Genomic DNA, 13,444 nt, shown 5'->3' with positions numbered 1-13,444 from the left:
CCCTAAAAACGAGATTAGTGGATGTCATTTCGAAGTTTGAAGCGGCCCAGGTCACTATAACCGAGTTACGCAACGATGTCATCAGTTTGCGAAACAGTGCTTACTCGGTCGGCGGCGTCGAATTTCAAGTGCGATGACCGGCATGCCACGAGCGCCGAGTCGGTCAGTTTGCGAGTTGCTGACACTGTCAAATGTGTCGCATCAGCCGTGTAGCCGTGTCATCGTGTTTACGCGGATGTCGTCGCCGGTCCGAAAGTCGCATCGGGTTAGTGTACCTGTAAAGGGTACTGAAGAGCGAGCGACTCCCAAGGAGAAGCTCCCTGTTGCTAGTGTGGATGAGGAGGAGTTCACACTGGTATCAAGAAAGAAGAAGGCGCGCACGGCGCCTCGTCGGACTCAGTGTGGTACCGCTGAACCGGCTAATTCTGGCTTGCGGATTGCCACACTGAGTAAGGCGCTGTACGTATCGCGCTTGCATTACACCGCGACGGCTGCTGAAGTGGTGGAGTATGTACACCAGAAGACCGGCTACACGCTGAGGGTGTTCCAGCTTCGATCGCGCCACTACGTGCATTTCAACTCTTTTGTTGTGCGCGTGCCGCGAACGCTGCAGGGGACCATCGAATGCGCCGACTTCTGGCCGAAGGGTGTCGTGTTTCGGAGGTTCCGGGGCAAACTGCCGAATCCGACACAAGAGCAGCACATTCAACGGAGCCACGCCGTTTTGTCACCTAAATAGTGTTTAGTTGTAATTTTATAAAATGTATATGTATGTTAGTCTGTAAGGTATTTGTAATATGGGCCTTGTTATCTGAATCAAATTTTAAATAAACTAAAAATAAAATTATTTCGCCATGTCCGTCTGTCTGTCTGTCCGAAGCTTTGCTCCGTGGTCGTTAGTGCTAGAGAGCTGTAATTTGGCATGGATGTATAAACCAATAAAGCCGACAAAGTCGTACAATAATAGTACATTATGATACAAGTGTGCCAAGTTGGGTCATTACACACGAGGCGATATTGTGCGCGCGAGCTGCAAGCGAGCGCGCAATAAGAAAGCCGATGTGTGTAATGAACATAGCACACTCGTTTCATACGACGTTTTTTAACACACTTGCGAGGAAAAAACAAAACTTATAAATTAGTTTTTTTTGTCAAAACAGTAAAAGTACAACTTTCAAAATGGTGGCTTACAGTTTTAACATCAAATAATTATTTTGCACCAAAGCGTGCTGGGTTTGTAGGCACTTATTCGCCAGTTCATTGAAGTAAGCTAACAACACGTTTTCCAAGAAAGACTGGGCGTTTTCGCTGATTTTCCATTGAATAAAAGTTTCATATGCCGTCAATTATTTTTCACCCGATTTTGATGGTAAAAGGCTATCATTCTCGGCTCTTGCCTCTATTAGTATTACTGGCAGCGTCAATCTTATACACGAATGCCACGAACGACTAATGGAGGTATGTCATAATAACAGGATCACCCTACAATGGATCAAGTGACACACAATGGATCCCGGGGTAACGATGCTGCGGACGAGCTTGCCAGGCAAGGCTCGAGTGCGGGGGCGATTGGTCCGGAACCGATTCTTCCGATACCGTTTAGCAAGGTACGCTCAATGCTGCTGGCACGTACAGGGAAACTACACACAGAACACTGGCTGAACCAGACTGGATGCAGACAGGCAAAAGAAGCCATGCCTGGCATCAACGGAAACCTCACAAGGGCGCTCCTGCAACTAGGGAAGGTCCGACTGAGTATGGTAACCAGTGTCATAGCAGGTCATGAACTATTCAACAAACATCTTTTCACAACAGGTGTCACAGACAGTCCCCTATGCCGAGGATGCATGGAGACAGATGGCTTTCGCGTTATTTTTTTTACGCACGATTTCAATGCGCGCGTAAGCCAAAGGCGCGAACGAAATCGACAAACAGCCAATAATAAAAATGTAAAAAGCTAATATTACAGTACATATGGTGCTACTTTATAGCACTAGTGCGAAAATTAGCATATAACGTTACTGTGTCGGACATTTAAAGGGCCATATGTACTGTAAAACGTTGTACGATACATGTGCGAATAGGTAATTCGTAACTCGTGTCGATTTAAAACACTCCCTTCGGTCGTGTTTTAATTTATCGCTACTCGTTTCGAATTTCCTATTTTTCGCACTTGTATCGTAATGTACTATTTTCGTATTTGTATTCGACGGATGGAGATCAAATCGATAAAATGTTATGTTTATACATTAATGTAATTTACAAGATAATTTAATCTATAAATTATGTTTGGTGTGATAAAACCTCATTGAACTAACATTTGAAACCTAATAGTTAGTTAAAAAAAAAATTTATTACTCGACCAAATTCAGAAGGCTCCGTTTCCATGCATATATTAGCAATCAGTTACCTTCTTAACTCAGTCGGATAATATAATTAAAAAGCACCCGTGTTTAATATCTAGGATTATGAGCCAAAAATCGGTGGAATAAATACGTCGTTTTGAGCAAGTGTATTGAAAAATCTATTTTTTTAGGGTACCTCCCCTACACGTAAAGTGGGGGTGTTTTTCTTTTGCTTCAACCATACAGTGTGGGGTATTTTTGGAAAGCTCTTTCAAAACTAATAGGACTTAACTCCTTACCCATCTTCTCTTTACTTTTTCATACTATAATGAACAAAATCATTTTAAAATTACTGCACAGTTTGCTACAATACTCGTATGTGTTTATCCATCTGTATAGGAATCAAAAATGTTTTTCGCTATGAGATATTTACATATCTTTAGACATGCAAAGTCTCCGGTGGCAAGTAAGTCCTAAGGAAAAAATTATGGCCATACGTATATTACTTTAATCAGGTATTGATTAAATTTGCCTATATGGTTAACAATCTACTATACTAATAGCTCCAGTTTATCCTATTGTGAGATTGTGACGGAAGGATAACTACGGAACCCTACACTGAGTATGGCCGGCATGCTCTAGGCCGGGTTTTTTTATTTATAAATATAGTTCTTTTTTTATTAGAAATATCGTATATCGTTATCGTTTCATCGTCCTTTTGTTTTTATTTTTTTGTTGTTTCTACAATAACTTCATAGATCGTCGTATAATTTTACCAGTCAGTGACGACATTATTTACATTAAATTTAGGATTAGGCAACGTTTTCGATTAAAGCTCCTGGACAGCGTGATTTTTCAGACATCTTTAGCAAACATAGCAAAACCTTAACAAACTATATACCTTCTTCAAGAATCACTCTATCGATAGGTGTAAACCACATCAAAATCCGTTCATAGTTTTTGAGTTTATCGCGAACATACTAACTGAGAAGTACCGATACACCGTGAGATTTTTCGCCAACTTTGGCTACATCAAGCGCTGCGATCGTTTTTGTTTTCCCACCAAGCCCTCTTCACCCGGCCATTTATTCTAAATGGCATGTGCATGTTGTAATTCGTAGTGGTATCTTGGGCTACGGCGGCCGTGCTCCCCTCCACGGCGAAAGGCACTTTCACTCAACGGAATTCGACTGTTTGTGACGTCATCATTTGCGCAACCTGATGCAACTTGCGCCAGATTTTATGCATTTTGCGGTTTTTGGAGCAGTTTCATAACTATTCTTAGTAATTTTTAGCGGTTGTATTCTAAGTAACCAACTTGTTAACTTGTAAATTATACAATCTACGCATAGATATCTGGGGCCTTATTCGAGATGCACAACTGTCAAATTTCGCGTCCACATCAAATCAACACTTGATTCTATCGCATGTTGATTGTATCAAGTGTTGATTCTATCAACTGTGGATATTATCATTTGGAACAATCAAAACTCATTCATAGAAAAAATAATCAAACAAAAATCAACTTTGTTTATCACTACTATATAGTTTGAAATGGCTCTGAACTCGAAGTGGTTCGGTTTGATTTGATTGTCACCTGACTGTGGATTGCTAATGTCAAATTTTGACAAGTGTTGATTTTATTGCTAGACTTTATTGTCCATGGGCTTGGGCACCATCTTGGATTTTTTGACGTACGACAGGGAATACCCTTCCTTTCCTACAATATATGGCATAGAGTAAAGCGTCTTTTTTTTTTAAACATAAGTTTACAGGAATCAGCGACATCTTGTATTCGATAGGATAAGTAATGCGCTATGAACAATGCGGCGGCGAGTAGTGAAACTGTACCTGACAACGTCAATCAATTAAAAAGTGACCACACAGTTGATGGTCGATAAAGGCGATTATTAATTGAATTTTAACGACAATAAAGAACTATTGACATGCGATCTTTTTGTTGAACCCACACCTACACGTCGAATAATGCTCGCTCCACATATTCTCCTATAAACGCTCAAAATTGTAAAAAAAAATGCTCAATGCTGCAATTTACTCCGCACCCAGTCTCAAGTTGCTTCTAAACCACGTTCACGAACCAAGTTGTAACCTAACACATCTGTAAATATAAGGCATATGATTTAGAGATAAAGTCCGTTTTTTTTAAATTACGAGATGGTTCATGAATAACCTTTATTACTATAAAAATAATACTACATTTGTCAAATTTTTTCTCTGTATTGCGCTATTACATAATGCATAAAATTGATATAAAGATAGGTACCATAGTAGCTCGCTCACTTGGTCTATCAACAACTATTTTAATGCTCTTTGTACTCGTATACGCGACCACATTGTATGTACAGTCGCCATCAGATATATTACTTACCAAGACCTAAGTACCTATTATTTATATGTACCTACACAAAGAGAATTCCTATGTTAAAAGGAGATTAAATACATATTTTGTTATTCAACTACAAATAAAATAAAATTTATCTTTTTCAGTTAACACATTTTTTTACCGATTTCTTTAATAAAATAAAACATTAAAGTATTATGTGACTATATTTCATTGTCTTCGGTGTAGATTATTTACTGATGTTCCAATTTCCTGTATCAGTTTGGTACCAGGAAATATAAAAACTACACCTCTTCAAAAACTTTGCTGGTAGTTCGACATCTGTAAGTTTAAATATAAAACATGATAAAAACACTTAAGTCAAAAACGTATACATAATATATTTGCCCTATATTCTGGTCGCTCGGTAGGGTGCTCAGAAGGCTGGGTGCATTTCCGCGCTGGTTAACAATGCTGATCCTCTGGTCACCAGAAGCCTATATAAGGCGCTCTCATAGAGCCACACTAGTGCCCTAGAGTTTCAAATTCAACCCCAAGTGCCACAAATATGTAGTAAAGGGTTTAAATTCTGGATCAAGAAAATGGAATACTGTTCGCTAGTAAGACCATAGGTATTAGAAAAAAATAATAGTAGGACACGGCCGTGGTCATGGTAGGTGGTACAGGTGGGCCAGGCAAGCTCTGAAATTATGCACCTATTTTACTATAACTTTGTTCACCTGTGTATATTTACTGTTTCCATGATAATCATTTTTAATATGTAGCCCGTGTAATCGGGCTGTATCATTGGTCTCATATTTTTTAACACAAAATCATAATTTTAATTCAATAATTAATGGTGTTTTACATATTAATCATTAATGTACCTATTTTGCAAAATTTTCTTGCATATAATAATATTGTTTACTTCAATTGACGTGTTTATTATTTTCGTTACTATGTCAACGTTAATACTTAAAAAATTATAACGTGAAGGTTGAGTCCGCAGTACAGTTACAGTTTACGTACATAGTGGCATTAGCACAGTCGGATTAGGACCAAACTCGAAATGTCTGAACAGTCATGACATTTGGTATGTATATACGTTAAAGGCCCCTTTTTCATGCCCACACCATTTGACATTTGGGGACCTCGAGGAACCGCAGCCATCTTGGAAAATGTGGACCATCCAGGAGAAATTCGCGTTTTACTCTAAATCTACGTTCTTTATTCAATAATCGTGTAAGGCAACATTCAAGCTTATAAAATTCTACATAAAATAGTTTTAGACATCTTTGCGAAAAAAAATGATCTTGCTTTAAAAAATACTTGATAAACCCAGATTTAGCCATTATACCCTTTCATGGGATATTCTCTTAATAGGAAACCTGGAAGAATAAAAATTCCACTTTTAACTATACATTTGTACATAATCTACCCCAATATCAATATTTTACTTGACTGCAACTTAACCAGAAAGTAGGGTTATGGGTATAAGTACTGAGGATTCAGGACACCCTGTAGCTTAGGATACTGGACGGATTTTTTAAATGACGTATTATTTAGCCCTAAACCTTTTTCTTCCGTTAATTTTAGTAACTTTGTATTGCATAGCACTTGTATACTAACTGTGGATCTACTGATGTCTGTTTTACTGTACTCCGCTCAATAGTTTAGGCGCTAGAAGAAAAAATATGATTTAATATTCGGAGTCCTCTCAAGGCGGCTGTATTGATTTTTCTTTAATAGAACAAGTAAAAGTAGGTTGTGAATGGCAAGAAGAATCTAACGATACGTCATTTAAAAAAATCCGTCCAGTATCCTAATACCTAGCGACTGGGTGTACTGAATCATCAGTACTTACACCCATAACCCTTCTTTCTGGTTTAGTCACAGTAGAGTAAAATGTTAATATTGGGGTAGACCACGTACAAATGTATAGTTAAAAATAGAATTCATATTCCTCCGAGTTTCCTTTTAAGAGAATGTCCCCTGGAAGTGTATAAGCGTTAAACTTAGATTCAGCAAGTATTCTCTATAACAAGATGTATTGTTCTGCAAAGATATCGAGGACTTTTTTGTGTAGAATTTAATAAGTTTTAATGTTGATTGTTGTGTTGATGGTACACATTTTCCAAGATGGCTCGGATTCCTCGAGGTCCCCAAATGTTAAATGGTTTGGGCATGAAAAAGGGGCCTTTAATTTATATACATAATAAATTTCATGACTGTTACAGAGATTTCGAGGTTGGTCCTAATCCGATTATGCTACATTGTGCGTCCGCAGCAAATTCGGTTCTCCATACAAATGTAGTTACGCTCTCATTTTAAAATGACTTGCTAGATTGCTCTGAAACTTTGTACTTACAATAGGATATGGTATGTCTATGCCTATAATTAATTTAAAACATAAATGTGAAATGAGAGCCAATTAAGTTCAATATTAAGAATATGTGTCGTTGTTGACTCGCCGACAACGGAATTGAGATCTATATGGGTGCCATGTTCTGTGCTGTGTAGAAAATCCTGAAATTATAAAGGATTTGTCTTGGCTAGTTTTTACGTATAGGCTACGTATCACCGAAACGTCACAAACACCACGAAGGTTCGGCTTGTACGGGCCCTCGTTTTTTCTATATTCTTATACGCTGCGGAGACCTGGACTATCCGAAAGAGAGAGGAGAAGACGATAGACGCCATAGAAATATGGTGCTGGAGGAAAATGCTGGGGATATCCTGGACCGAGTTTCGGACTAATGTCTCCATCCTTAAAGAACTCCGTATCAAGCAGCGCCTTTCGACTCTCGTAAAGACCCGCATACTCAGTTTTTTCGGTCACGTCTCGAGGAGGAACAACGACTCCATAGAGCGTCTAGTGGTGCAGGGTAGAGCAAACGGAAAAAGACCGCGCAAAAGGCCACCTATGCGATGGACTGACCAAATCAAATCTGCCATGAAGGGTCCCCTGAACGCATTTGCCAGAATGGCCCCCAACCGCGAAAAATGCCGAGAAACCGTACGGCAAGCAACATCTGCGCCTGATATCAGCAGTTGACCACGACGCTCTGCAAAGAGTACAACGACAAAGAAGAAGAAGACTTATCATATTTGTCTAAAATTTGGTTTGTTGGTACACACACAAGGGATAGTCTCTAGCTAGGTACGGGGTGCCACACTCGTCAGCGCGACGGCGATATTTTTTACCTTTTACCTAAAAATCTCAAATTTGTGTACGGGCTCAGCTCCTGTTTCGTCTTAAGCCTGAATTTAACAGATTCTGACTCACAGGGGGCTTTGAGCATGCTGTTGCGTTCGTTTTCAAATTTTGAAAAAAGAACTAGCCTAACAACACAATAAATGCTTGTTTTTCCGCATTCTTCACTATATCTCCCTGTCTCACTACTATCTGACCTTCTAACCCAGAGGGGAAAATATACCTTATTGGGGCTACTCCATCTTCCTCATGATAATATATTTTACTTTACTGAAAAGCAATCGGTACATGTTACAAGATGCACATTGTTAAGAGCCGGGGTTAGAAGTGTTAGAACCCACGACCATTGGTTTTAAAATGAAGCTTTGTATATAATTTGTATTTTTATAATAAATCTGTTTTCTTGTTGACATTTTGTGGTATTGTATTGCTTTATGTTAATTGTCAAGATAGTTCTTTCATCCTGGACAATTGTCACATGCGTCACATGTACGTTTTATGATAGATCTACATCGACGCAACTGCATGTCATTGTCAAAGAGCATATAATCACTACGTTTTAAGAGACGGGACTTCCATACTAGCGAGTGGAATCAGTTTGTTTCGCAAATCATTACCAAAATGTACGACAAAGAACTGTCAAAGAACCATAGTACCAACATAAGCGATTTAAATAATGTAGTACGCTACACGCTTACGATTCTTATCGATATCGATAAAATGGGGAGGGTTGAAACATAGGCTCCTGTCTACAAATTTTGTACTCGAAATCAGGTTAGCATCGAGTCCACATTTAAGTTGTATGTTATATAGTGGATAGTTCTTAATTGGACTACTATCTGGTCGGGCTTAATGTGGACCCGAATTATTTTAAGTATTATTATAATTATTTTAATACAGTTTTTAAGTCGTGTTTTTTTATTTTATTAAATGCTTGATTTTCATAATTATGTGCACATACATGTTTGAATAAATGTAACTTTTCTATGGGAAGATGTATCAGGTCTTCGTTCCCAACAAATTTGGCCCACTGCCTGCATCTGAAAACATACAGCCTTGGAAAAACATTAGACATGTGTAAGTAATGCGCGTAACATCACAAATGAGATATCACTCAAACGCGTAATATTGCATTACGCATCACTCCCAGAAACCAAGCATTACTTCAAACATCACTCGAGCACATGACTGGCCGAAGCGCGCGTAAACTCGTAAAGCATCAATATAGATTGACGCGCCGGTAGTCGGTACGAAAGGTCCGTTCAAGTCTATATACAATCCGCGTAATGTATAATGAGCAATGAGACGTGATGGTGTGATGTGTGATGTTTGTTTGCCATGCTATCATTACTTTGCTATCCCGCTCGCACCCGCACTCACTGCTCGCTCGCTCTCATTCCGCAATGCTTTCGGAACAGTTCGGATCGGTCCGCTCGGCCGGTCGGTAGCAGTCGCATTTGAGTTATTGCAAATTTCATTAAATTGATACGATAACGGATTTTTGCACCTGCAATCGATTTAAAACTGTAATGCGTTAACATAGACCTTACAATGTTTTTAGTATTTTACCTATAAGGATGCGGCTAAATGATAATTCGCTTGGGAGTTTGAATTTGACGAACAAAAACGTATTTACTGTTTATTATTGTTGTGAAATGTTTGGTTTGGTTGACTTTCGCGGCAAACTAAATTAAGCACGAGTGAAGTTACTTATTTATCTTTAATTTAATAGTGAGCTAGTGTTTACAGTACATTCTCGTATCAGTATCATATCATAATTTTATTGATATACCCAAATAAAAATACTACTACGTGACTCTCGATGGCGTTAACAGATATTTTCTTTTATTTTTTATCTATGATGCATATTTTACGACTATAAAAATAAAAACATTAACAAAAACGATCTATCACATGGCGGTGACAAAACGCAATGCGTAATAGATCGACGCGCCGATATGATACGCCCTAGAATCCTAACACTCGCTGCGTAATGTAGTTAGTACTGTGATGACTGTGATGAGTGTGATGTTGCCATTACGCGCGCGCCCGCGCGCTTTATTCGTTCGGGTAAATGTTTCGTTTCGAGTGATAAGTGATGTGATATCTCAGTGTAACATTACGTTTTCGAAAAAGTGATGTGATATAGCATTACTTTTTGAAGCACTGTTTCGCGCATGTCTAAAAAACATGACTTTATCTACAATTTATATTCCATGTGTTTGCTAATGAGATGATCAACTGATTATTTCGCGCTAATATGCATCTATAAATCATGTTTTTCGGCATCCAGTTATCAACAACCCTTTATCAATGCTTTAACTTTTTATGTATTTATATGTCTGTTAATCATGAGAACGGGTCTGGCCTTGTTGGCAGCGACCCTGCCTATGAAGCCGATGGTCCCAGGTTCAAATCCTGGAACGGGCATTTATTAGTGTGATGAGCATGAATATTTGTTCCTGAGACATGGGTATTTCCTATGTATTTATAAATACTTATAAATTAGGACTATGTACATATATATATACATTATTACACAAACTGACTTAGTACTAAAGTATGAATGGCATGTGTTGTGGGTATATATATATATATTGTTGTCTAAGTACCCACAACACATGCCATTCATACTTTAGTACTAAGTCAGTTTGTGTAATAATGTCCTATAATATTTATTTATTTATCATAAAAACAGAGATTAATTTTCTTACATTTTAGAATAAAGATAAAAAAAATATGTTAACTAATGACCATTAATGCATAAGTAATAGATAATTTATGCATTATTAATCTTCGACGAATTAATTATGGTCATATTGCATGCTTAGAACTCTAAGGAAAGTTCACATATTTAATTTAATTATTTACACTGATATACAAATAAAACTACAGTTATCGATACTTATAGTACATCCCTAGTTCACAACGAAAAATAATGTAAAATATCTAATTTTCGATGTGTTTATAGCCTGCTGACCCAAAATAAGGTCAAAAGTATCTAAAGCAATACTTACCAGTCTTCATCCAAGGGAAATTTCGCCATAAAATCCCTTTTTTCGTGATTTTCTCGAGTGGCTCGCTTGCCACATATTTCACACTTAGTAAACCGTTTTCTCGCTGGCATTGTAACAAACTCGCTCTTTACTCTGATCACGGTTGACTATTTTCGATTTTTGCACTAAATAATAAAGAAATTACACGAAATACCCGAACAAAACATTGAAGCCTTCAAAACAAACAAAGCAATTAGGCTGACAGTAGACTTGATGTAAACTTGACAGAATAAATAGCACTGACGTTTTCTTTTTCTTCGTTGGCAATGATTTGCGAAACAAATTCCATACAAAACTTTTTTCTTCCTAGTTGCGTCAGCCTGATCGGAATTTGGCAGCTAACTCCATCTTGTGTCCAGTAGAAGAATCAAAATCGTACAGGTAAAACTACTCTCTGCCTTAGGATCCCCTTTTAAATGTCATAAATCCAAACATGGCAGCCATACCCATCGACAAAAAAGTCTACCGTTGATCTAATTTCATTTGACAGTTAACTAATACGTATTCGACACGCTTATATTTGACAACTAGAATCCTGACTAGAGCTGGGACTGCGTACCAAAAGTACGTCTCTGTTACTCGTACCAAAAGTACGTCTAAAATACCAGTTTTACGAGTATGACCCCCAATAAGCAGTTTACGTATTTGCCGTGCTTAGGCGTCTTACAAATAAGGATTATTTATACAAATATCGACTTATTATTTCGGTAAGGGTCGGAAATATGGTGACGTTTTGAGTGAAGGCTATGAATCTATTGTCATATTTTTGTTATATATTATTACATTATTTTTAGATACAACAGACACCCAGACGACCATCTGTTAACAAAATTTTATTTCACCTAAAGTAACGGTAAGAATGGAGGTACGAGGTGATAAAAGTTTCATATTTGTTTTATTTCAGAAATCAAAGTTCGTACTTTTAAATACTCGACAAGCTAAAAGTAGTCTATTACAAATAACCTGTTCCAAAAACTATTCCGGTACAACGCCCCGCCTCTAGTGTGGATATTGTTCACTGACAGGTGGTGATAATAGCAATTCGACAAGTCACAATATTTCTCACATCAAATGGAAATCAACACGAAACGTCACTTTTAGCATGTCGAATAAGGGCCCTGTTCTAGGTATTCTGATGATTTACTGAAACATAACTATTATAAACCTATATACTACGTTATTGTATTTCTTTCCATATCTCGGTACCATGGGGTCCCGGATCTTTGGGAGGCATGCGTGGGGCCGAAGCCAACAGCGCAGAGACCCTTTTAGACAAATATGATGTTAGCTAGAATCCATTCACGGGTACAAATAGATATCCGTAAATCGGTCCCAGCTGGCGTAGGAGCTAAATAAAGTGGAAAAGTAGTGCGGACACCTGCCATAACAATGCTAAAACACGTTATCGGCAGGTGGTGACTTTGCCACTGACTAGATGGGCCCCTGAAACTGCCGTCGCGTCGTAAAAACGGCTAGGAGCAACACCGGTGTAAGCGGCTCAGGCGTGTCGAGTGGTGTGAGCCGCTTTCTACCCAGTGGCTGATGACAGCCACTGCGGCAACTCGCGTCTTATGCATTTTTCATACCTCAAAAGGAAAAAAAACAGGAACCCTTATAGGATCACTTGTGTATGATCTCTCTGACGTCTGACTGTTTGTCTGTCTGTCCGTCCATCCGTCTGTCGCAGCCAATTTACTCCGGAACTACTTGACTGATTAAGATGAAATTTGGTACACATGTATTTAAGTACTTATAATAAAATTATTATCTTAAAAACATCATTTAAAAGTCAATTCTATTCGATTTGCCTCACATGTGGATAAAATGCAACTTTCTCATTCATTAGTTTTTGAACAGTCAAGAGGGCCTTTACCAGTTGGTGTGGTGAAAATAATTATTGTTATGTTAACGATGGTTATACCTATAAGGGGGCGTTTATTAATTACGTGAGGTTTTTGCGGATTTTTTGATAACCTCCCCCTGACGAGTGGTCGTGATTTTTTCATAGAAACCCCCCTCTCCCTCGGGTGAGATCTAGTGAGATTCGCTTTGACCGCCTCCTCCCCTGTAGCCCTCACGTAAATAATGGAAGCGCCCTCATTTAGTTTAGTAAAGGCGGGATTCCACCAGTGTGCGACACATTTTTGTACTAAATAGGTATGCTTGTGCCCAAAGAGTCATAGTATTAATCGTCCAAGCTTATGCCGAACAGTGCGGCATCGGCACATTGGTGGAATCCGATCGTTCTAGATAGTACATACTACATAATACGTAATAGTACTGCCGTACAGAAAAGAAACTTCCTACAAAACCGAAGTTTGACAGCGATTCAGGGACGAATCATCCCTTTCTTAGTTATGGTACTATCCCTTTCGGCTATTTAGGGTTGTCAAAATTCAAGAGAGATTTCATTATCTTATCTGTGTTCGTACACGCAAAGGGACGTCAAGTTGTGCCAACCCTAATAAATAAATAAATACTTACTACA

This window comes from Cydia pomonella, chromosome 4 (assembly GCF_033807575.1).
Source record: "Cydia pomonella isolate Wapato2018A chromosome 4, ilCydPomo1, whole genome shotgun sequence".
Lineage (NCBI taxonomy): Eukaryota > Metazoa > Arthropoda > Insecta > Lepidoptera > Tortricidae > Cydia > Cydia pomonella.
The sequence above is the reverse complement of the archived record's forward strand: the minus strand, read 5'-3'. Positions refer to the sequence as shown.